Here is a 26,605-nt window from a genome sequence, read left to right on the forward strand (position 1 = left end):
TTCTGGACTCCCTCCTATCGAAAGGATGTTGTGGAACTTGAAAAGGTTCAGGAAAGATTTACAAGCATGTTGCCAGGGTTGGAGCATTTGAGCGACAGGGAGAGGCTGAATAGGCTGGGGATGTTTTCCCTGGAACGTCGGAGGTTGAGGAGTGACTTTATAGAGGTTTGTAAAATCTTGAGGGGCATGAAAAGGATAAATAGACAAGGTGGGGGAGTCCAGAACTAAAGGGCATAGGTTTAAGGCGAGAGGGGAAAGATATAAAAGAGACCAAAGGGGCAACTTTTTCACACACGAGGGCAGTACGTGTATGGAATGAGCTGCCAGAGGAAGTGGTTGAAGCTGGTACAATTGCAACATTTAAAAGACATCTGGATTGATATATGAATAGGAAGGGTTTGGAGGGATATGGGCCAAGTGCTAGCAAATGGGATTAGATTAATTTAGGATATTGGTCGGCATGGATGAGTTGGACCGAAGGGCCTTTGTCTGTGCCGTACATCTCTATGAATCCATGACCTCTGGCATAAATCGTAAAAAGCTGGCATCAAGTTCAGAGATAATAGGGAAGGCAAATGAAATGTTGGCCTTTATTTCAAAGAGAATGAAATATAAAAATAGGGACATCTTGCAAAATTAATACTAGTCAGATCACAGTTGGAATACTTTGAACAGTTTTGTGCCTTTTTAAAAATTTGTGAATGGAATGAGGGCGTCTCTGGCTAGGCCAGCATTCATTGACCATCCCTATCTGCCCAGAGGTCAGTTAGAGTTAACCATATTGCTATGGGTCTGGAATCACATACAGGCCAGACCAGGTAAAGATGACAATTTTCCTTCATTAGTGAACAGATGGGTGTTTTCTGACAATCGACAATGGTGTCATGATCATCATTAGCGTCTTAATTCCAGATTTTTTTATTGAATTCAAATTCCACTATCTGCCATAGCAAGATTTGAAAACAGATCTGCAGAACATTACCTGGGTCTCTGGATTAATAATCTAGCAAAAATACCACTAAATGACTTGCTCCACTCTTATCTGAGGAGAGATAAACTGGATTGGAGACAGTCCAGGGAAGGTTCACTCGGTTGATCCCAGGAATGGAGGGGTTGTCTTATGAGGAGAGGTTGAGTAGATAGGGTCCTTAATTACTGGGGTTTAGAGAAGTGACCTTATTGAAACATACAAGATTCCTTGGGGGATAGATGTGGAAAGGTTGTTTCCCCTTGTGAGAGATTCTAGGACCAAAGGACATAATCTCAGAATAAGGGCTTGCACTTCTATGATAGAGACAAGGAATTTCCTCTGTCAGATGGTGGAAATCTTTTGTTTTATGGAATCTGTGGAATTCTTTACCACAAAGGGCTGTTGAGGCTGTATCATTAAATATTTTTAAGGGTGAGGTAGACAGATTTTTAATCAGCAAGAGAATCCAGGGTTTTGGGAAAAAGGCAGGAAAGTGGAATTGAGGGTTATCAGATCAGCCATGATCTCATTGAATGGTAGAGCAAAGTTGATGGGCTGAATGGCCCATTTATGCTGTTAAGTCCTGTGGTCTTATAAAAGCTAGAGATCAGTTATTTTAGGATTACTTTCAGCAATCACACAGTGATGCAATGGGAGGACGATATATCAGAATTAGTTCTTGCAGCCCTTTGAATCTCCTCTGCCATTTCATATGATTGTGGCCATTCTAGCTCAAAGCCACTTTCCCACAGGACTCTCCTATCCTCTGAATACCATTAAGGTAATATTTTCAAGATGAGAAGTCAGGATCTAGTTGAATGTGTGACTGGGACACTATTCGAGTGCAGAAATGGTCTCATGAGCCTGACCTAAATAATCGTGTGGTCTAACCAAGCTGCTAGTTTGGGTTTATAAGCCAGGCTACAACAAGTACTTAAACATGGCTAAATAAAGACACATTTTGTTGAAGCTCTTAATGTTTCATTCATCAGGACAACACCAATTTAAGTAGAAATCCACATTTTACTGCAAGAGAGGTGAATTCTGATTCGTAGGCAAGTGAATACTGACTGAGAGATGTTGCCATGAAAAATGGAGGTGAGCTAAAAGCCTATTGAGCTAGCTCTGTTAGTCAGCACAAAGATAGTTAATCTCAGGCTTTAAATCTACTGCTCCCCATTTCTCTTGATTCAGTGAGAGAACAAAAGTCTGTTAATGTTAGCGTTAAATATATTTGACAATGGAGTATCTTCAACCCACTGAGATATAGAATACTAGAGATTTGCAATTCTCTCAGTCAAGCAATTTCTCCTCAGCTCAATCCTAAATACTTGGCCTCTCTGCTGACAGTGTTATAGAACATAGAAATTTACAGTGCAATACAGGCCCTTTGGCCCTCAAAGTATAAAACCAATCTAAAGCCCATCTAACCTACACTATTCCATTTTTAGATTACTTACAGTGTGGAAACAGGCCCTTCGGCCCAACAAGTCCACACCGACCCGCCGAAGCACAACCCACCCATACCCCTACATTTACCCCTTACCTAACATTACGGGCAATTTAGCATGGCCAATTCACCTGACCCGCACATCTTTGGACTGTGGGAGGAAACCGGAGCACCCGGAGGAAACCCACGCAGACACGGGGAGAACGTGCAAACTCCACACAGTCAGTCGCCTGAGTCGGGAATTGAACCCGGGTCTCTGGCGCTGTGAGGCAGCAGTGCTAACCACTGTGCCACTGTGCCGCCCACCATGCCATCCATATGTCTATCCAATGACCATTTAAATGCTCTTAAAGTTGGCAAGTCCACTACTGTTGCAGGCAGTGCGTTCTACACCCTTACTACTCTCTGAGTAAAACAACTACCTCTGACATCTGTCCTATATTTATCACCCCTCAATTTAAAGCTATCCCCTCTCATGCTACCATTATCATCTGAGAAAAAAAGACTCTCACTGTCCACCTTTGATTATCTTATATGTCTCATATCTTATAAGTCACCTCTCAACCTTCTTCTCTCTAATGAAAACAGCTTCAAGTCCCTCAGCAATTTCTCATAAGACCTTCCATCCATACCAGGCAACATCTAGTCAATCTCCTCTGCACCCTTTCCGAAGCTTCCATATCCTTCCTATAATACGGTACACAATACTCCAAGTGCGGCTGCACCAGAGTTTTGTACAGCTGCAGCATGACCTCATGGTTCCAAAACTCAATCCCTATACTAATGAAAGCTAACACACTATATGCCTTATTCTCAACCCTATCAACCTGGGTGGCAACTTTCAGGGATCTATGTACCTGGGCACCAAGATCTCCCTGCTCAGGAATATTGTGTGCAATTCTGGTCTCTTTCCTATCGGAAGGATGTTGTGAAACTTGAAAAGGTTCAGAAAAGATTTACAAGGATGTTGCCAGAGTTGGAGGATTTGTGCTATAGGGAGAGGCTGAATAGGCTGTTTTCCCCAGAATGTCAGAGGCTGAGTGGTGACCTCACAGAAGTTTATAAAATCATGAGGGGCATGGATAGGATAAATATACACGGTCTTTTCAATGGGGTGGGGGATCCAGAACTAGAGGGCATAGGTTTAGAGTGAGAGGGGAAAGATATAAAAGGGATCTAAGGGGCAACTCTTTCACGCAGAGGTTGGTGCGTGTATGGAATGAGTTGCCAGAGGAAGTGGTGGAGGCTGGTACAATTGCAACATTTAAAAGGCATCTGAATGGATATATGAATAGGAAGGGTTTGGAGGGATATGGGCCAAGTGCTGGCAAATGGGACTAGATTAGGTTGAGATATCTGGTTGGCATGGACTAGTTGGACTGAAGGGTCTGTTTCCATGCTGTACATCTCTATGACTCTATGTTGAACAGTAGTGTAACTAACGATGCTCTGAGGTAGACGTACCTGACAGAACTGAACAGTAAACTGTTCCTATCAGAGGCAACTGACTGGGTTAAGTGTTCCCTCAGTGAGACTGGAGAGCCCGAAGAGGGCCATCTCCAATCTATACCTTCATTTAGAATCTTCCCTTAGTTATACTACCTGATCTGAAGACTACATCTATTAGGCCTCATTTGACAAATAGAGACAGTGTTGTTACATTGCTGGGAGAGGGAGTTAAAGCAATTTGTTCAAAATTACATACATATCAGATATATGTAATATATGTAATGAATAATAAAAGTATCAGACTTTAATTGCCTTCACATGGATTGCACAGACCACAGTGCTCAAGAGGGAAGGAAATAATTCGCTGATATGAATTTCTCGCCAGCCAAACAAGGAAGGAAGCAGTTTGCGACCTGGTTCTGGTAAATGAATTAAGACAAGTGGAATGTGTGACACAAGGATATCATCTAGCTGACAATGATCCCAACAATACAACCTTGTCACAAATATCAGGAGCAAGGTACAGTTATCACTGGGAACGTTACGAAAAGTTCAGGAAAGAATTCAAAGGCATTTAAGGATATTTGGACAGGTACATGAATTTGAAATGTGTTAAATGCAGGCAAGTGGGATGAGTTCAATTTAGGAAACCTGGCTGACATAGACAAGTTGGATTGAAGGGTGTGTTTTGGTACTGTATGACTCCATGACTCCATTAATAAGGAAGGGCAAGAGAAGAATGAGCAAAAATTAACAGGCAGCTTTAAATTGAAGCCTAAAACGTTTTTTTGAACATATAAAATGCTTGGTAAATGGTTGGACTGATTAAAAATCCAAAGGAATATCTTCATTTGGAGGATATGGTTTTGAATGTAGACTTTGCATCTCATAGAGACATTACAGTACATTGGTTTATCAAGTCAATGCTGGCTCTTTGTAGAACAATCCAGTGAGGCCTGTCCTGCTCTGCTTTTGTAAGCCTGCAAGTTCAATTTCATTCAGTGCCTATCCAATTTCTTTTTTGACACCATTGATTGTTTGCAATGGAGTGGAAACTGAGACAGTGACAGAGAGTTCTAGTTAATTACCATTCACTGAATGAAACAGGTTCTTCCTCACAGCCCCCCTGGATCTCTTGCCCAAGACTTTAAATTTATGTCCTTGGTCCTTCTATGATCAGTTGATTGGAATGGCATGTCTGTGTCTGTCCTATCCAAAACTATCATTTTCCATCAAATTTCCTGTCCATCTCCATTGTTTGTCCCAGTATCTTGGTAATTAAAATCCCCTGACTTCTGGTAAAACTTCTCTTTGCCCTCTTAAAGCTCCTCATATCCACCTTAAATTCTGGTGACTAGAACTGGGGGCAATACACTAATTATGGCCTAACCAGACTTCAACGTTTTAGCACAACTTCCCTGCTTTGTGTGCTATATCTCTACTTCTGAAGTCCTACATCCCATATACTTTGCTAATGACCCTCTCAGTATGCCCTGTCACATGAACCCCTACATTCCTGTCCCCCTGTATACTCTTCAGCACTGTGAAGTCAGTCGACAGATTCTTTCCAGTACTCTGACTAATTTGCATGGTTTATAATCGCTTCTTTTGTGTCTGCTCCCAGTTATTCCCTGGGTCCTAACTCTGGCAAGGAAGGCTGTGCTCTGCGGTATGAGAGCAGTGTGGCAGTGATTGCACTATCGTTGATCCACCCATACCTGTTATCATGACCTGATCTGCACCCGATGTGGCCTCCTCTATACTGGGGAGACAGGCCGCCTACTTGCGGAACGTTTCAGGGAACACCTCTGGGACACCTGGACCAACCAACCCAACCGCCCCGTGGCTCAACACTTCAACTCCCCCTCCCACTCCACCAAGGACATGCAGGTCCTTGGATTCCTCCATTGCCAGACCATAGCAACACGACGGTTGGAGGAAGAGCGCCTCATATTCCGCCTGGGAACCCTCCAACCACAAGGGATGAACTCAGATTTCTCCAGTTTCCTCATTTCCCCTCCCCCCACCTTGTCTCAGTCAAATCCCTTGAACTCAGCACCGCCTTCCTAACCTGCAATCTTCTTCCTGACCTCTCCGGCCTCACCCCACTCCGGCCTATCACCCTCACCTTGACCTCCTTCCACCTATCGCATCTCCAACACCTCTCCCCCAAGTCCCTCCTCCCTGCCTTTTATCTTAGCCTGCTGGACACACTTTCCTCATCCCTGATGAAGGGCTTATGCCCGAAACATCGATTCTCCTGCTCCTTGGATGCTGCCTGACCTGCTGTGCTTTTCCAGCAACACATTTTTCAGCCCTGATCTTCTTCTGCTCATTTCTGTTTTCAAATTATTATAATACACGCTCACTTACAGTACTATCCTGCTGCAGTGGTATTGAAATGTTTAAATTGCAAAATAAAAATCAGGAAGTTCAGTTAAGGGAAAAGTAACCTCTTCTTTCAAATAGTAACAAACAGGATGCTTAGGTTGCTCAATGTCCCCTAATCTGTAGTACTATTTTTACAGTATTTGTTCATTCTTGATTATGGAGATGTCAGCATTTAGAAATTGCTGGGGAAAGGGTGATGCTCGTGAAGGATATACAGTAGAGTGAGTTGCAATCCTATGTACCCAGGTCTCTCTCTGTTCCCACATCCTGTTCAAAATTACACCTTTTAATTTATACTAGGTATATAATCTAGCCTGACATTTCAGTGCACCATTGATGAACTGCTGTCTTTCTGTAGGTGTCATCTTTTAATTTCACTGCCAAACCGTGTCACCAAAAAGCAGATGAACAGCCTATTTTGCCCCTTGCTGATTTCAGAACCTTGGATTGGTTGATGTATTTTCCAACCAAACAATGGTGAATGTGTTTCAGAGACGAGCTAGTTGTGAAAAAATGGTACACGTTCTTTATCTTGTATTGGCAACCAAGACTCAACTGGAAAATGCAACCGACATTTGCTGTCAAGTAAAGTCCCTATGACCGAAAGTTTCCCTTCACATTTTTTTTTGGCTGTTTGATTGAAAATGAGACTGAAATATTCAGAAACTGGCAGCTTCTGCTTTTGTACATTGAGTTTCACAAAAAGCATGATATGCGAGGATTGGATTGGAAGCCAGCAGCCATTAGATTGCAAGGCTGTGGAACGGGGGGATGGGGGGGGGCGGGGGAGGTTGTGGTGGGGGGTGTGATTGCCAGTTCTGTTTGAACGCATTCCTGGCAGTTTCATCACCTGCCCCATCTGTTCACAGACCCATTATATCCCTTTTGCAGTATTTTTTACAGCAAAGAAATGGAAGGGATCTACAAAAATTGAATAAAACCCTTTTTTAAAAAAATGCTGATGCTTTTTTTCTCCCAGAGCTGCCTGTAACAGGGCTCAGGTGATTAATCTTGAATTGTTTCTGTTTCAACCAATAACATGAGTGTTGCCAACTATAGCTGGCAGAGTTAGGAGTGGTCCGATCATGACATAGGACCATGTGACCCTTGATCATGTGACAGCTGCAATTATTACTACTTGGGCACCATGGATTTTTGAGGAGCAGCTGTTATACCTCTAAGCAGCAGACAAAAAGGCAGCATAAGCCCAGGGTTGGGAGAGAAATCAGAGGGATTGTACAGTCATGAAGTGAATGGTGAAGGGGGAGGCTATACAATCACAGCAGGTCTGGCAGAATCCGTGGAGAGAAATCGGAGTTAATGTAACCGGTCGAGTAACTCGTTCTCAGAACTCAGGGAAACTGCACTCGTGTTAAGAACAAAAAAGTTCTGAGGAAGGGTCATTGACCCAAAACGTTAACTGGTTTCTCTCCATTGATGTTGCTAGACTTGCTGAGCCTATCCAACAACTTCTGCTTTGTTTCTGACTTACAGCATCTGCAGTTCTTTTGGTTTTTATTAACTACACAATCACATTCAGTTTTTGGCTAATCCCTCAGTTAACATGCCTTTTAAAACAATATCTGGTCAGTCAGTAACTAGGGGCCACGCTTTCAAGATTGTTAGCTTGAGAGCCAGGAGTGAGATGAAGAGAAGCTTCTTTAGGGTGTAGGTTTACTCGCTGAGCTGTAGGTTTGATATCCAGACGTTTCATTACCTGGCTAGGTAACATCATCAGTGGCGACCTCCAAGTGAAGCGAAGCTGTTGTCTCCTGCTTTCTATTTATATCTTTCTCCAGGATGGGGTTCCTGGGGTTTGTGGTGATGTCATTTCCTGTTTGTTTTCTGAGGGATTGATAGATGGCATCTAGATCTATGTGCTTGTTTATGGCATTGTGGTTGGAGTGCCAGGCCTCTAGGAATTCCCTGGCATGTTATAATGCCATAAACAAACACATAGATTTAGATGCCATCTATCAATCCTTCAGAAAACGAACAGGAAATGATGTCACCACAAACCCCAAGAACCCCATCCAGGACAAAGATATAAATAGAAAGCAGGAGACAACAGCTTCACTTCACTTGGAGGCCGCCACTGATGATGTTACCTAGCCAGGTAATGAAACGTCTGGATATCAAACTTACAGCTCAGCGAGCAAACCTACACCCTCAACCTCAACCTGAGCTACAAACCTTCACAAACCTTCCAGAAGCTTCTTTATTCAGAGGGTTGTTAGGATATAGAATGCTTGGGAGAGTTTTGGAGGTGGATTCCATAGGAGAATTCAAAAAACAGCTGGCTATATATTTGAAACTGATGAATTTAGAGGGTTACAACAATAGGACCACAGAATGGGACTCGCGGGGTTACTCTTTTCAGAGCCTGTACAGACGCGAAGGATCAAATGGTCTCCTTCTGCACTGTAAAATTCTAAATTATATATGACTCTATTACTTTATTGCTATTTTAGGAGACATCTGTGTATAATTTGGTAAACCCTTGCATGTGCAGAGTGGTCAGAAATCAAGGTCGAACATCCTCAGGAGAAAGTGAGGACTGCAGATGCTGGAGATCGGAGCTGAAAAGGTGTTGCTGGAAAAGTGCTGCAGGTCAGGCTTCTTCAGGAATCCTGAAGAAGGGCTCATGCCCGAAACGTCGATTCTCCTGCTCCTTGGATGCAGCCTGACCTGCTGCGCTTTTCCAGCAACACATTTTCAGCTCCGAACTTCCTGAGGCCCAGGAAATGAGAGAACTGAGGAGCAGGCATAGTGGAGGTCTACAGACAGTGAGGTTTGACAAGGGCTGTGACCATGCATGCAGATTTTTTAAATGAGTGTCAGTCAAGCTCAGTGGGTTAGAACACAGGAGAGCAGCTAGCAGTTGTTCTGTTTAAGTCAGGTAAGGCGACCCATATGATGTGGAGAGACAAAACTGTTTTAATTTTTATATGACATAGAGGCTAATTATATAGATTGTGTGTGTGCGCGCGATGGTTACTATTGATCTGTGTTGTGCCTTGATGTCTGTGACATAGAGGATGAATAATTTATCACTATCTCATCTTAGCAAATGTTCTCTTAGTTAGCCTTTAAAACATCTAATGAAACTCAGACGAGAACATATATGACAAACACATCCTCCATCTGATAGTGCAAACCGGGGACCATAATAATATCTTGCATGTACAAATTGGGCATTAATGAGTTAATTTAGATACATAAGAGGAATGAATTGTTTACGGTAGTGACTTGGGTACATTGATCACGATAAAGAATCTGCAGCCGAAATTTACAAGACCTGTGGAACTTGTTTTACACCTTTCAAGTGTAACATTGCTGAGCCATATTCCTCATGGAGTTAAGAGATCATTCAGTTAGTGTTTAGTTTAGTTAGGAGAATTTGAAAGAAAGTCTTGCATGCGCACTGCAGCTTTTATAATCATGGGACGTCACAATGAAGCACTCTGCAGCGAGTGAACTACCTTTGATGCAAAAACAAAATACAGAGGATACTGAAAGTCTACAGTAAAAATAGGAACTGCTGAAAATACTTTGACTCGTTGTATCTATCCAAAGATGTATAGAATGTTTCCAGCTGATGACCTTTCATCAGAACTGAACAGAGTGGATATTGGGAAGATGTTTTCAATGGACTAGGGCCTTTTAGATTTTTAGCACTGAGATAAGGAGAACCTTCTTTAGCCTGAGATTAGTGGAATTCATTACCACGGGAGGCTGTGGAGGCCAGGTCATTGAGTATATTTAAAACTGAGATAGATAGGTTCTTGAGAATCAAGGGGATCAAGGGAGAAAGCAGGAGGATGGGGTTGAGAAACTTATCAGCCAGGATTGAATGTTGGAGCAGATTCGATGGGCTGAATGGCCTAATTTTTGCTCCTATGTCTTATGGTCTAACTGGAGAAGGTTAGAAGTAGGCCATGATAGTGACAAAATATGGACCACTGATTTTCAAAGTCGCCATCTTATTTTAGTACCTGGGGCCTTCATGGACTAATATGATTTCAGGGGAAAGAATATCCTGCATTGAAGCAATCAGCAGACAACAGGTTACCTGAGCTTTGTGAAACCAAAGTGATTGAAACAAAATCATCAGAGCTGAAATTAATACTTTTAATCAAAAGATATTGATACTTAGTCTTTGCTGTTGAGCATAAAGAAATCCTCAGCACTTACCTTGATTTACACCTGTATGATAAATTTTGTACATTGTGGAAGGCGAATTGTCAAGCTTGACGTTGGAAACCATGAATCAGTTGTACTTGAGGGAGCTGCTTTTGGCAGTGCAGAGAAGTTGTGTTTATGTACATTTTAGTGCAAGGTACACCTCAGTTCAATTAAGTGTAGTTCATTAGTTCACAGGAAGTAATAAGGAACTAATTTGAAGGTTTGCTTGGAACCAGCTGGAGAAGGTGCTCTCTGAGCTTCTAAGAAGAAAAATGCCCAGTGACACAGCTGATTAAGAGAAAATATCAGAACATTGGGGATTCAAAGGACAGCTGAAATATTCACTCCAGCTGGGATTATAAGACTCAATTAAACAACTGTGGCCTCAAATTAAAACCTATAAGCCACAAATATTTTAAACTGTATATTCTTTTGATCTTCGTTTTGAGCTGGACTTTGTCTTTCTTTCAATGTTGTACATGTGCACATGTTTGTTAGACATAGCATCATGATTACTTTTTCCAAAAGTTAGCAGATAATAAAATTGTCATACTTTCACTCTGGAAAAATAAAACCTTGAAATTGATTCCTTATTACTTCTGGTGAACTATTGAACTACATTTAATTAGACTGAGGTATGCCTTGCACTAGAAAGAACATAAACTTTGATTGCAGCCAACGAAAGAGGTTGTAAAGAGATAAGCCAGCTCACACCTCCTTACCTACTTGTAAGTTGAAAGTGTGGCGCTGGAAAAGCACAGCAGGTCAGGCAGCATCCGAGGAAGCAGGAAAACCGATGTTTCGGGCATAAGCCCTTCATCAGGAAGGAGGTTTATGCCCGAAATGTCAATTCTCCTGCTCCTCGGATGCTGCCTGACCTGCTGTGCTTTTCCAGCACCACACTCTTGAATCTGATCTCCAGCATCTGCAGTTCTCCCTTTCTACTTACCTACATGTTACAATATTGTGGGCTGGTTTTCTGGGATAGAAACATGGAAAATAGGAGCAGGGGTAAGCCCTTTGGGCCTGCTCCACCATTCAGCATCGTCCTGGCTGGTCATCCTATTTACCACTTCGTTCTCAGTTTTCCAGCGACCACCCTCCATATCTTTTGATCCCTTTAAGTCCTAAGAACTACATCTACATCTTTCTTGTAAATCTTCAATGTTATGGCCTCAATCGTTTTCAGTAGCAGAGAATTCCACGTGCATTCCCATTGTACCCACAAACCATAAAGGAATTTGAGTGGGGAAATATAATGTACCTACAAAAACAATTTTTTTAAAACTACAATTAGGTTTATTATAATAAATTATATATAATTGACATTAACACTTTTCTAGGAAGGGACAAGGCAATTTATGAAAAATTAAGGGCACTGTCCTTGGAAGGAGTTAAAATTAAAAGGAGCAACTAGGTATTTGGTGATGGAGTTCCGCCTGAAAACCAGGAAAATAGGAATTGAAAAGCATGTGGCAAAATATCTAGAAGCTGAAAACTGAGGAAACGGATTTAGGGAAATTCCAATTGGAGCAGTGGTAATTGGAAGCAGAATTCAAAGAAAGGATAAACGAGAGAGAGGCAGGAATGGAAAGAAAACAGAATTTCAGGAAAGGCAAATAGAGAAGAAGGAGGCTGGAAAAGGGAAGAAAACAGCAATTTCAGTTGAAACGACTTTATTAAATTTAAACAAATAGGAATGTAATGGTATTGACTCTCAACATTTAATCCAGAAGCCCCCTCTAATATTCTGCAGAGCAGGATCAAATTTCACCAAAGCAGTTAGAAGGATTTAAATTCAATTAATTCAATCTCATTAATGGTGACCAGAAAACTACCATTTTCCACTTGGGGATACTGCATCCTTCTGGACTCAATACTGAGTTCAACCTTTAGGGCTTGAGATCTCCCATGTCTTTATCCCAAGCCCCACACATGAGGCTTTGTTATTACAGAGTCTGTTATTACACATAACCCATTGTTAGCCACTGACAGTCCCCATTAATTCACCCTTTGGGCTCTATCCCTATTGTTTACCCCTAACCCCCTCACCAACCCTATCTTCTGCATATGAACTGAATTTTCCTAGCTACCATCAGGAAGCATCATTGGACCTGAAATGTTAACTCTGATTTCTGTCCACAAATGCTGCCAGACCTGATGAACCTTTCCAGCAATTTTGATTTTTGTTTCTGATTAACATCATTCACAGTTCTTTCGGTTTTTATGAAACTATTATCAGTTGTCATTAAAAACCCATCTGGCTATTAATGTTCTTTAGAGAAGGAAATCTGCTGTCCTTATTTAGTCTGGCCTCCATGTGACTTCAGACCCACAGCAATCTTAAATGGCCTCTGAACTGGCCTCACAAGCCACTCAGTAGGTAATTAGAAATAGGCAACAAATGCTGGCCTTAACACCAATGCTAAGAACTATCCCAGTCCAACACAAACGTCTCCAAATCTTAACAGTAATGCTCACAATATAGGAGTTAATTTGGCAGTTATATAGCTATAGTGCATGCACAGGATCATATTACAGAGCTCCAGTAATAGATAATGGTAGTGCACTGTGATAGGCTAGTTAAACCACTGTTAGATGAGCTAATACTGAAGACAATGGTGTTGTAATGTGATAGGTTAAGTGTAATGTGGTGAACCAATGAGGCAGAAGATGATTAGTTTAGGAAGACAAAGCAAGCCAGTATGACTGAGTATGTTAATGCTATCAGATAAGCGCGGGAACCTAAGACTGTGTAAACTGCAGAGAAACAAATGTCTCGGGGACAGACAGAGAATACATTTTCTGGTTGTCACAGCTTTGATTTTGCAAGATTAAAGTTTAATTTCATGAAGGATTTTCTGCGTCTGGTGGTAATTATTTTTACAGAATATTGAATGATTCTTCCACAACAACATCTCAAGAAATAATGATTTTTTTAAAAAAAGTTTACATCAAGAAGGAATTTCAGTGTGCCCAGTAAAGGTACCTCTGGTGAGGGAACCACCCCTAACTCAGGTTTAAGGTTGAGGATGGTTAGCGTAATGGTTAACGAGGGACACTTGTTGTACAGTAAGTTCACAGGAAAACCTCGTGAAGAGCATACCCATCTACAAGACAACAAATGCAATTTTCAGGAGGACACTTTCATGAGTGTCTTGTCATGGGCAATGTTTAAGTAGCTCTCGTGGAAACCATTGGTTTTCTCAAGAATGGGACTACAGAAGGCAAAGAGATTTACTTTATCAAGCAATGAACACAGCCACCAATCAGGAATTAGAACTAGAAGTCATTCTGGTCAGGTTACCAAAAACATCATTTGACGTGTTATTAATTTCAAAGACCTACAATCCATCTATTTATCTATTACTTATATATAACAACTATATTCATAAATTAAATGCAATGCTACAAAAAAAATTACATAATACCCAAGTGATCCTAATTGTCTTCCCACTGCCCTTTATGGTACCTATGCAAATGTCCTTACACTATCTAATTGATTAGGCTTTGTCTCAAAGACCACTAGCTAACTAATCAACACCCTTTAGTCATAGAGAATAAATAGTTGCTGCATTTAAGATTTGGTATTGTTCTGTTTGGCTTGACGAGTGTAAGATGATAAACTTTATCCTCAGCAGTTTTATGTTCTGTACTATCAGGCGACTACTTCCCAAGCAACAAAACCAGAAATTGTTAGAACAGTTCAGCAGGTCTGGCAGCATCTTTGGAGAGAAATCAGAGTTAACGGCTGAGTTCTGAGAAGGCTCACTGGACCTGAAACGTTAACTCTTATTTCTCTCCACAGATGCTGCCAGACCTGCTGAGCTTTTCCAGCAATTTCTGTTTTTGTTTCTGGTTTCCAACATCCGTGGTTCCTTCGGTTTTTATTGACTACTTCCTAAGACTGTTTGTAGGTCGTTGAGAATGTTGGCTTGATTGCTACAAGTTACTCTTTTGTTGGCTGTCTTTAGAATCTGCTCCAGTAACAATCATTTGCTATTTGTTTTCAGCAGGAATTGAATGACCTTCATAATCCTCCACCAGTGGCCTCTCCTGACAGGTACGTACTGTGCTGTTCAACATTGTCATAGTTACCTCGTTATGGTCTTCCCAATTCAGTGAAATGCTGGCACAGGATTATCTGATTCCTGAAGAAGGGCTTATGCCCGAAACATCGATTCTCCTGCTCCTTTGATGCTGCCTGACCTGCTGCGCTTTTCCAGCAACACATTTTTCAGCTCTGATCTCCAGCATCTGCAGTCCTCACTTTCCCCTACAAGATAATCTACTCCAAGCTGCAGCTCCAATCACCAATTGAGTAAATGGTATCTATCAGTAGAATGAGTATCAGCCTGGGGTACATGCTATTGGTAGACATCACCAGCAAACACTGTATTTAATCTCTCTCCAGGGATGCTGCCAAAGCTGTTGAGTTTCTCCAGTATTATCTGCATTCATTTGTATTGAGACAGATTCAAGACTTGTCATCCACACAGCGATGCAGGTGTACAATTAAGACCTTGTTAACATGTACACTGTATGTGCTCTTGTATCCTCTTACTTATCCTTCAGCATAAATCTCACTGTTTCTACTCTTCTAAACTGAAACTAAAGCTTCCTTTATACTGTCCTCATCAAACACTCCCAGGACAGGTATAGCACTGCGCTAGATAGAGTAGAGCCGGTCCACTCTTTTAACTGAAAGTAAAGCTCCCTCTATACTGTCCCTATCAAACATTCCTAGGACAGGTGCAGCACAGGGTTAAGCACAATATTTACTTGCGTATCCTTAATTGCACTTGAGAAAGTGTTGGTGAGCTGCCTTCTGAGTGGTTTGATACGTCATGATACTATGGCTTTAAAGTCAATCACATTGCTTTGGGTTTGGATTCATATGCAGGTCAGCTGACAAAAGACAGTATTGGAAAAGCAGCTAGATTTTTACAATAGTCCAGAAGTAACATTGAGTCCATTTCTGAGACTAGATTTTATTAGAATGCAGATTTATTTACTTAATGTGAAGGGCACAACTTTGGAATGGTGTTATTGATGGAGTCCTGCATGCCATACCATAGCACTGGCCTTGCAAAGGAAAGTGCCATTCTTTCCTTTTCTTTGAATGAGGAAACATTAATAAGAACACAAGAAAAAGAAAGGGTAGGCCATTCAGCCCCTTAAGTGCGCCCCATCATTCTATAAAATCATTTCTCAGTTCCTCTTTTGTGCCAACTCCTAATGGTTCTTAACTCCCCATTATTTATAGGACAGATGTCAGAGGTAGTTTCTTTACTCAGAGAGTAGTAAGGGTATGGAATGCTTTGCCTGCAACGGTAGTAAATTCACCAACTTTAAGTACATTTAAGTCGTCATTGGACAAGCATATGGACGTACATAGAATAGTGTAGGTTGGTATGACAGGTTGGCGCAACATCGAGGGCCGAAGGGCCTGTACTGCACTGTAATGTTCTATGTTCTATTACTTCAAAAATCTATCTATTTCCTCTTTAAATACTGTAAGATCTAGTCTTCGCAACTCTCCTGGGTACAGAATTCCAGACGTTGTTTATGATATATATAAATAATGTAGAAGAAAATGTTGGTGAGGGGCAGATGCAGAGCGATGCTAAATAAGTTTGTGGATCAGACAAAGATTTACTGAGTAGTTGACAGTATAAAGGTGTTAGGCTACAGGAGGATATGGGAACGTAACAACAGGAGTAAGCCATTCAGCCCCTCAAGATCAAATGAGGATTGTAGGTGCATGAGAGTCAGAGTTGAAAAGTGTGATGCTGGAAAAGCACAGCAGGTCAGGCAGCATCCAAACATCAGGAGAGTTGACGTTTCGGGCATAAGCCCTTCATTCAGCCCCTCAAACCTATTCCACTATTCAATGAGACCATGGCTGATCTGTGGCCTAATTCCACTATTCTTGCTGTGACGATACTATGGCCATAAGAGGTGTTTTTGTCCTTTTTTTATGACGAGAGGCTGAGACAGAAGTGCCAAGTGGCCTGCTCCAAAGCCAATAAAGTAAACAACCTATGAGGCCTTGGGTTTTTTTTTAAAAGAGTTGAAACAATAGGTGAGGTCAAGCTGATTCAGAACAAGAATTTAGGTTTGGCTTTCAACAGCAGTTGCTGAAGTCTTGAAGCTGGGTGTGGAAGCTCTTATTCCTCTCTCTATTACAGCTGAAAGCTGGCATTCTCTTCCTGCTGCTAGAATTACATGTGAGACAATCGATTTTACTGAGTTTGCCTTTGCCAGTGATGTGCTTATGGAATGTTACTATATTGCAACAATTAATTAGTGGTACTTTATATATTTATATTATTTTGATAAGCATTTCAACAGTTACAAATAAGCCAATTATTTTATTTTAATTTTATCTGTATTTTAACGATAAAGTATGTTTTGCTTAACATTGAATAATTTGACCAATCAAATTGCATCTGGAACACAATGCCTGACATTTCGCTTTAAAAATAAGAAAATGTAAAGGTCTAGACTATTTTCTTAATATGTTTTGAGGTGGTTTGGTCTGGTCCATAACACTACCTTTGACTCATATCCTTAGTACCTTTGCTTAACAAAATATCTATCTATTTCTGATTTAAATTTAACAACTGTTCCAGTATCCACTGCCATTTATAGAAGAGACTTCCAGACCTCTCCCACCCTTTGTGTGTAGAAGTGCTTCCGAACATCTCTCCTTATTGGTTTGGCCCTAATCTTTAGATTAGTCCAGGGATGATCACCTTAATGGGATTGTATTATAGTCCACCCAGTCATCAGCTGGAAATTGAGAAACAACTTTGTAAGGAGATCTCATTATCTGTAAGAATAATAGGGTGGTTACAGTAGGGGATTTTAACTTTCCAAACATAGACTAAGACTGCCATTAGCAGCAGCATCTGCAGTTAAGGGTTCAGGTGGAGAGGAATTTGTTAAGTATGTACAAGAAAATTTTCCGAATGTGGATGTAACTAATTTGGAACCATTATTTAAGAAGGGTGGTAAGGACAAGCCAGGGAACTATAGACAGGTGAGCCTGACATCGGTGGTGGGCAAATTGTTGGAGGAAATCCTGAGGGACAGCATTGACACACATTTGCTGAAAATGTGTTGCTGGAAAAGCGCAGCAGGTCAGGCAGCATCCAAAGAGCAGGAGAATCGACGTTTCGGGCATGAGCCCTTCTTCAGGAATGCTCTCCAGCATCTGCAGTCCTCACTTTCTCCTTACTTAAATAAGCCTGTTGGATTCATCTGCCACCATGGGACCAGTGAGAATAATTCTATTTGTTTTAAAATAGTGATAGATAGGATCTTTGGATGCTGCAGCAACACATTTTCAGCTCTGATCTCCAGCATCTGCAGTCCTCACTTTCTCCTTTACACATATTTGGAAAAGCAAGGACTGATTAGGGACAGTCAACATGGCTTCGTCCGTGGGAAATCATGTCTCAAGAACTTGATTAAGTTTTTTTGAAAAAGTAACAAAGAGGATTGATGAGGGCAGAGCGGTGGACGTGATCTATGTGGACTTCAGTAAGGCATTCATCAAGGTTCCCCATGGGAGACTGATTAGCAAGGTTAGATCGCATGGAATACAGGGAGAACTAGCCATTTGGATACAGAACTAGCTCGAAGGTAGAAGAGAGAGAGTGGTGGTGGAAGGTTGTTTTTCAGACTGGAGGCCTATGTCCAGTGGTGTGCCACAACGATTGGTGCTGGGTGCACTATTTTTCATCATTTATATGAATGATTTGGATATACACAGGAGGTATAGTTAGTGAGTTTGGAGAGGACAACAAAATTGGAAGTGTAGTGGACAGCGAAGAAGGTTATCTCAGATTACAATGAGATCTTGATCAGATGGGCCAATGGGCTGTGGAGTGGCAAGGTGCTGCATCTTGGGAAAGTAAATCAGAACAGGACTTATACAATTAATGGTAAGGTCCTTGGGAGTGAATAAAGAGACCTTGGAGTGCAGGTTTATAGCTTCTTGAAAGTAAAGTCTCAGGTAGATAAGATAGAGAAGAAGGCATTTTGTATGCTTTCCTTTATTGGTGAAAGCATTGAGTATAGGAATTGGGAGGTCATGTTGTGGCTGTACAGGACATTGGTTAAGCCACTTTGGAATATCTTGTGAAATTCTGGTCTCCTTCCTATCAGAAGGACGTTGTGAAACTTGAAAGGGTTCAGAAAAGATTTCCAAGGGTGTTGCCAGGGTTGGAGGATTTGAGCTATAGGGAGAAGTTGTAAAGTCCGGGGCTGTTTTCTCTGGAGCATTGGAGGCTGAGGGGTGACTTTATAGAGATTTATACAATCATGAGGGGCATGGATAGGATAAATGGACATTGTCACTTCCCTGGTGGGGGAGTCCAGAACTAGAGGGCATAGGTTTAGGGTGAGAGGGGAAAGATATAAAAGGGAGGGGCAACGTTTTCATGCAGAGGGTGGTACACATATGAAGTGAGCTGCTAGAGGAAGTGGTGGAAACTGGTACAATTGCAACATTTAAGAGGCATCTGGTTGGGTATATGGATAGGAAGGATTTAGAAGGATATGGGCCAAATGGGACTAGATTAGGTTGGGATAACTGGTCAGCATGGATTAGTTGCTGTACATCTCCGTGACTCAAAGGTGCAAAACTTGACCTTCTCTTGGGAAATAAGTCAGAGCAGGTGACTGAGGTGTTAGTGGAATAGCACTTTGGGGCCAGTGACCATAATTCTAGTAGTTTTAAAATAGTATGGAAAAAGATAGACTGGATCTAAAAGTTGAAGTTCTAAATTGGAGAAAGGCCAATTTAGGCAAGAACTTTCAAAAGCTGATTGGGGGCAGATGTTCACAGGTAAAAGGGACAGCAAGAAAATGGGAAGCCTTCAAAAATGAGATAACAAGAATCCAGAGACAGTACACTCCTGTCAGGGTGAAAGTCAAGAGACATAAAAAACTGCAGATGCTGGAATCCAAAGTAGACAAGCAGGAGGCTGGGAGAACACAGCAAGTCCAGGCAGCATCAGGAGGTGGAGAAGTCAACGTTTCAGGTTTAACCCTTCTTCAAGACCCTTGTCTCCTGAGAAAGGGTGAAAGACTGGTAGGTGTAGGGAATGCTGTATAACTAGAGAAATTGAGGTTTTGGTTAAGAAAAAGAAGTAAGCATATGTCAGATAGAGACAGCAGAGATCGAGTGAATCCTTAGAAGAGTTTAATGGCAGTAGGAGTATACTTAAGAAGAAAATCAGGAGGGCAAAAAGGGGACATGAGATAACTTTGGCAAGTAGAATTAAAGAGAATCCAAAGAGTTTTACAAATACATTAAGGACAAAAGGGTAACTAGGGAGAGAATAGGGCCCCTCAAAGATTAGCAAGGCGACCTTTGTGTGGAGCTGTAGAGGATGGGGGAGATACTGAATGAGTATTTTGCATTAGTGTTTACTGTGGAAAAGGAAATGGAAGATATAGAATGCAGGGAAACAGATGATGACATCTTGAAAGAATGTCCATATTACAGAGGAGGAAGTGCTGCATGTCTTCAAATGCATAAAGGTGAATAAATGCCCAGGACTTGATTAGGTGCACCATAGAACTCTGTGAGAAGCTTGGGAAGTGATTGCTGGGCCCCTTGCTGAGATATTTGTATCATCAATCATCACAGGTGAGGTGCTGGAAGATTGGAGGTTGGCCACTGTTTAAGAAGGGTGGTAAGGACAAGCCAGAGAACTAAAGACCAGTCAGCCTGATGTCGGTGGGCACGTTTTTGGAGGGAATCCTGAGGGACAGAATGTACATGTATTTGAAAAGGCAAGGACTAATTAGGGATAGTCAACATGGCTTTGTGCATGGGAAATCATGTCTCACAATCTTGACTGAGTTTTTGAAGAAATGACAGAGGATTGATAGGATAGAACAGTGGACGTGATCTATATAGATTTCAGTAAGGCATGGTGACAAGGTTCCCCATGGGAGACTGGTTAGCAAGGTTAGATCTCATGGAATACAGAGAGAACTAGGTATTTATAAACAGAACTGGCTCAAAGGTAGAAGACAGAGGGTGGTGGTGGAGGGTTATATTTCAGACTGGAGGCCTGGGCCAGTGGTGTGCCACAAGAATCGGTGCTGGGTTCACTACTTTTTGTCATTTATATAAATGATTTGGATGTGAACAAAAGAGATACAGTTAGTAAGTTTGGGGGTGACACCAAATGTGAATGTGTAGTGGACAGCAAAGGAGATTATCTCAGATTACAACGGGATTTTGATCAGATTGGCCAATGCGCTGAGGAGTGGCGGATGGAGTTTAATTTAGATAAATGTGAGGTGCTGCATTTTGGGAAAGCAAATCTTAGCAGGACTTATACACTTAATGGTAAGGTCCTTGGGAGTGTTGCTGAATAAAGAGACCTTGGAGTGTGGGTTCATAGCTCCATGAAAGTGGAGTCGCAGGTAGATAGGATTGGGAAGAAGGCATTTGGTATGCTTTCCTTTATTGGTGAAAACATTGAATATAGGAGTTGGGAGGTCATGTTGCGGCTGTACAGGACATTGGTTAAGCCACTTTTGGAATATCTTGTGAAATTCTGGTCTCCTTTTTATCAGAAGGATGTTCTGAAACTTGAAAGGGTTCAGAAAAGATTTCCAAGGGTGTTGCCAGGGTTGGAGGATTTGAGCTGTAGGGAGAGGTTGAAAAGTCCAGGGCTGTTTGCTCTGGAGCATCGGAGGCTGAGGGGTGACCTTATAGAGATTTATACAATCACGAGGGGCATGGATAGGATAAATGGACATTGTCACTTCCCTGGTGGGGGAGTCCAGAACTAGAGGGCATAGGTTTAGGGTGAGAGGGAAAAGATATAAAAGGACCTAAGGGTCCACTTTTTCATGCAGAGGGTGGTACGTGTATGGAATGAGCTGCTAGAGGAAGTGGTGGAGGTTGATACAATTACAACATTTAAGAGGCATTTGGATGGGTATATGAATAGGAAGGGTTTGGAGGGATATGGGCTGGCAGGTGGGACTAGATTGGGTTGGGAAATCTGGTCAGCATGGACGAGTTGGACTGAAGAGTCTGTTTCCATGCTGTACATCTCTACGACTCTATGACTCTGACTACAGCTGGAGTACTGTGTGCGTTTCTCGTCTCCGTATCATAGGAAGGATGTGATTGCACTGGAGGGGTTGCTGAGGATATTCACCAGGATGTTGCCTGGAATGGAGCATTTTAGATATGAAGAGAGTCTGGATAAGTTTGGGATGTTTGCTTTGGAGCAGAGAAGTCCAAGGTGTAAGGTTTTAAGGGACTCAAACAAGGTGGATAGTAAGAGCTCTTCTCTTTGGTTGAAGGATTAAAGGGACATAATTTTAAGGTGAAAGACAGGAGATTTAGAGAGGATTTTAAGAAATAGGTTTGTCAGCCAGAGTGTGGAGGGAATCTGGAGGGAAGGATAGTTGAGTCAGGAAACCTTATAAACTTTAAGTGTACTTGGATGAACACATGAAGTGTTGTGGGCTATGTGCTGGAAAGTGGGACTAGTGTGGATTTAGTGTTGTTTTTGTTGGTGCAGTCTCACTGGGCAGAAGATTCTATTCTGTACTGCATGATTCTGCGATCCTAGGAGCACTCCATAATTATGTTATTCCAACCTGAAAAAGCTATTAATTCTGAATCTCTGCCTTCTGTGTGTTAACCCATCCTCATCTCCTGCTCATACATTACCTTCAATACATGAGCTCCTATCTTGTTCAATAACCTTTTATGTGTCATCTTATCAAATGCCTTCTGGAAATCCAAATACACAACATCTACCAGTTCTCTTTTATCAACTCTGCTTGTTATATTCTCATAACCACTGCAGCAAATTTGTCAATAACAGTTTCACTTTCACAAAACCATGTTGACTCGTTTTGATTGCTTTAAGTTTTTCCAAACGTCATGCTACATCTTTATTAACAGAATCTGGCATTTTCCCAATGCATATGTTAGGCTAAACTAAAACAAAGAATTGTGGATGCTGGAGATCTGAAACAAAAACAGAAAATGCTGAAGAAATTCTCAGCAGGCCTGGCAGCATCTGTGGAGCCAAAGCAGAGTTCACATTTTGAATCCAGTCATCAAAACATTAACATTACTTCCTCTTTCCAGAGATGCTGCTAGACCTGCTGAGTTTCTCCAGCAATTTCTGACTTTGTTGCAGATGTTAGGATAGTTGACCTATAGTTTTTGGATTTCAGTCTTCCTCCCTTCTTGAACTGGGGTGACCCATTAGCAGTTTTCCCATAATCCAGTGAGTTCTGGAATATATCAACCAATGCCTCCACTTTTGTTGCAGCCAATTCCATTAAAACCCTTGGGTGCAGGCCACCAGGTCTGCCTTTAAGGGTAAAAACAATGACTGCAGATGCTGGAAACCAGATTCTGGATTAGAGTGGTGCTGGAAAAGCACAGCAGTTCAGACAGCATCGGGGATTGGTTGGCTCAGTTGGCTGGTTTGCAGTACAGTATTGCCAACAGCATGGGTTCAATTCCTATGCCAGCTGAGGTTACCACTAGCACCTTTTGTATCTGCTATCTTTGGGATATTTATAGAATCCTCCACCGTGAAGATCAATGTAAAATAATGAGGTAAATTATGTACCATTTCCCTGTTCCCGTTATGAATTACCCAGATGCATCCTCCAAGGGTTCTGCACTCACTTCATATACACATACTTTTTTTTTATATACTATGGAAGCTCTTCATTTTGCTTTTTGCTTTGCCAATCAATTTTCTCATTTATTAGATTTTTGTCATCTGCTGGTTCCTAAAAAAAAACCCAAACCTCTGGCCTGCCACTAGTTTTAGCCACTTTGAATGCCTTAGTTTTTAATTTGAAATTCTCTTTGATCACCTTTATTAATCACAGGTGGTTCGTCCTTTTCACAGAATCCTCCTTTTTTTTAACCTTTTTTTGTGCATTATGAAATATCTGCTTATATATCAAATAATGCTCATCCACTGACTTTCCCCTTAGTGTATTTTCCCAGCCCCCTTTCCACATCCCTTTCGTCACACCTCTGTAATTGGCCCTAATTCAGTTAAGGAGGCTGGGTTGAGAGAAACCCAAATTACTCTGGTCACTTGGGCAAAGAACTCAATTAGGTGCCAATGGAACACAAACCCCAGCAAAATTCCAGGACAGAAGAAGATAGGATTTATTACAACGTAAACAAGAAAGTGGTTTGCAGGAGATTAATTTACACTAACATTTGGAAGCAAACATTACAAAACATAGCATAATTTGATAGATATGCCTGTTACATACAAGAACACTAAATTAACTGAAGTTATTATCAATGCCAGACACTAGCAGCAGGTTTTAAAGAAGAGAAAGGTACCTCTGCCTGAACCAGGAAAGTCTGGTTTGGTCAGTGCTGACTCAGCCAACCTAACCGGAACTTGAGCAGCTACAGTTTATTTGTAGGACCTTGCTGTTTGCAAAGTTGGGCTACGAGTTCAAATTCCAACACTATAATTGGAGAACTAGATTGAATTCAAGAAGCTTAGTACAGTTTTGGTGGAATGGAACTAACTTGATAGCTTTCTCAAAGTGTTGGCATAGGAGAACGTTGGGCAACTTATCCTGTAGGATTTTAAATTACACTGTGCCAAGAGACAAATTTAAACTTGTGTTGAGTGAAGGTTACATGAGGTATAAAGTACTCCATCATTAACATGCAGTTGTTACCTATAATAGGTAACAGTGCCTGCTTGATTTTGATTTACTTTATAACCACTTGTTGTTCTCTGCCCACAACATTAGCTGTGATACAGGAAGTGATATCTATAATTCAGAAATAAGGCGGTGTGAATGCAGTATATGTAGGCGAGTGGAGATGAGCAGACTTATAAATACCTTTCACCAAAATAGCAGCATTGTGCTGACACATTCTTGCGTGGCAACATCACACTCTGTAGATTGGAAGTTGGAAGCAGGAGTCAGTCATTTACATCATGGCTAATCAGTATCTTCACTTCAATCACCAGCTTTTGTTCCAGAACTCTCCAAAAATTTATCTGGCAGAAACCGGTTTTGAAATTTTCAGTTGACTAGTTTTCTTTGGAGAGGGTATTGCATTCAATACGGTAGAAACACGAAATACAAAAAGGAACAGATTTTGCTCTCCATTTCTTTTCAATCATATTTTCCACTCCCGTACCCTCAACTGTGCCTCAGTACATCATAGAGCATTGATTCATAAAGTCATACACTTCGTTCCAACCAGTTTGTTCTGACCAAATACCCCAAATTAAATTAGTCCCACCTGCCTGCACTTGGCCCATATCTCTCCAAACACATCTTATTCATGTGCATAACTAAATGTTTTTGAATGTTGTAACTGTACCCAGATTTATCACTTTCTTTGGAAGTTCATTCCACAGGCTAACCCCACTCTGTGTAAAATATTTACCACTCACGCCTTTTTTAGGTCTTTTTCCTCTCACCTTTAAAATATGTCCCCTAGTCCTGACATCCCCCCAACCAAAGAGAAATCTACAATTCACCTTATTTATACCCCTAATGATTTTACAAACCCTCAACCTCATACGCTCCAATGAAAAAATCCCAGCCTATCTAGTCTCTCCGTGTAATTAAAACCCTCCATCTGTGGCAACATTCTGGCAAGTCTCTTCTAAGCCCTCTCCAGTTTAAAATATCCTTACCGGAACAGGATACCTAGAACAGGTCACAACACTGCAAGAAGAGGCCCCACAGAGGTACTGCACTTTGAATCCGAAAACTGTGTTTCATGTCCCATTTTAGTAAATTATTGTTGTAACTTAGTCCAGCATTGCCATTGCAGTATTGAGTTGGTGGCATACTGTCAGAGGGCAGTTTTTGCTTGAGAGGTTAAGCAGAGACTTTACTTTTTTTAATATACACCCAGAATGGCTAAGACACACAACTGAATGACTTTCCAACTCCCAAAATCAACCTGACTCGTTTTCTTTTCCCTTTTTAAACACTAACCACTGCTAGTAAAACACCCATGTAGCCAGTTAGGTAGTTAAAACCTGTTTAGGCAATACAAACAACCAAACATGGGGGTGAGGTAGGGGATGAAAGAAGAGACTAAATCAAAATGGAATTGAAAGAGAAAAGGGTCTGCTCTTTTTAACTCTTTATACCCAGAAGTGCTATCCCACACAACAGAATGACTTTTCCATCATCAAATCATGGTGACTTTTTTTATATAAACTACTAACCATCACCAGTAATCACGCATGTAGCTGATTAAATATTTACAAGCAAAATCCATATTAGTTAATGCAAGGAGTGAGGGAGAGTTAGGGAGAGAGGGTAGGGACAGAATCAAAATTGAATTGGAGAAGGAAGGGAGGGGTCTGCTTTTGATATTTTTAAAATCCATTCAATTCAGTAGGATGGCATGGTGGCTAGCACTGCTGCCTCCCAGTGTCAGGAACTTGTGTTTAATCTTCACCCTCAGGTGACTGTGTGGAGTCTGTATACTCTCCCAGTGTCTGTGTTGGTTTCCTCTGGGTGCTCCAGTTTCCCCCCACTGTTCCAAGATGCGCAAAAAAATAGAAATTGCTAGAAAAGCTCAGCCAACATCTGTGGAGAGAAACCAGAGTTAATGTTTAGGTGGATTGACCATGGGAAACGTTGGGTTGCAAAGGTGGGGTGAACCTGGGAAGGCTGCTGTTCAGAGGGTGAGTGTGGACTTGATAAACTGAATGGCCTGCTTTCACATTCCACCATCTGCTATGTCAGATTCAAACCAGTTTCCCAGAACATTACCGGGGTCTCTGAACTGCCAGGGCAGTGACAATACCACTAGGCTATTGCCTCCCCACCCAGAGGTCTGGCTTATTGTTTTCTAATCAAACTGTCCAGAGATGTTGTTTTATACTTCAACCTGGGTCTCTTGGTTCAGAGGTAGGGACACTACCAATGTGCAATGAGAGCTGAGGGTTTGCTTTACTTTTTTTTTACCTAGAAAAATGATGACAAGTTGTCTGCGTTATAAAGGGCTCAGGAGCTGAGTTCTGGCTGAGCAGACCGTTGCTTGTTACGAAGGGAACTCATACTCAACAAACTCTCTAGGGAGATTAATGATTGTAACAAGGTCAGGCCAGGTGGACCTCGTAGAATATGAA

The 26,605-nt window shown here is 41.5% G+C and overlaps 1 protein-coding gene across 1 annotated transcript in view; it reads left to right on the forward strand.

Annotated features, from left to right (window-relative positions):
* sh3bp2 (SH3-domain binding protein 2) overlaps positions 1-26,605 on the forward strand; it is a 128,421-nt gene that overhangs the window by 22,576 nt on the left and 79,240 nt on the right. The window contains exon 2 of the mRNA XM_060842792.1: positions 14,459-14,508. The gene's annotated coding sequence lies outside the window, so the exon portion shown is untranslated. The remainder of the gene's footprint in view (positions 1-14,458; positions 14,509-26,605) is intronic.

Source organism: Hemiscyllium ocellatum, chromosome 2 (assembly GCF_020745735.1).
Source record: "Hemiscyllium ocellatum isolate sHemOce1 chromosome 2, sHemOce1.pat.X.cur, whole genome shotgun sequence".
Classification (NCBI taxonomy): Eukaryota; Metazoa; Chordata; class Chondrichthyes; order Orectolobiformes; family Hemiscylliidae; genus Hemiscyllium; species Hemiscyllium ocellatum.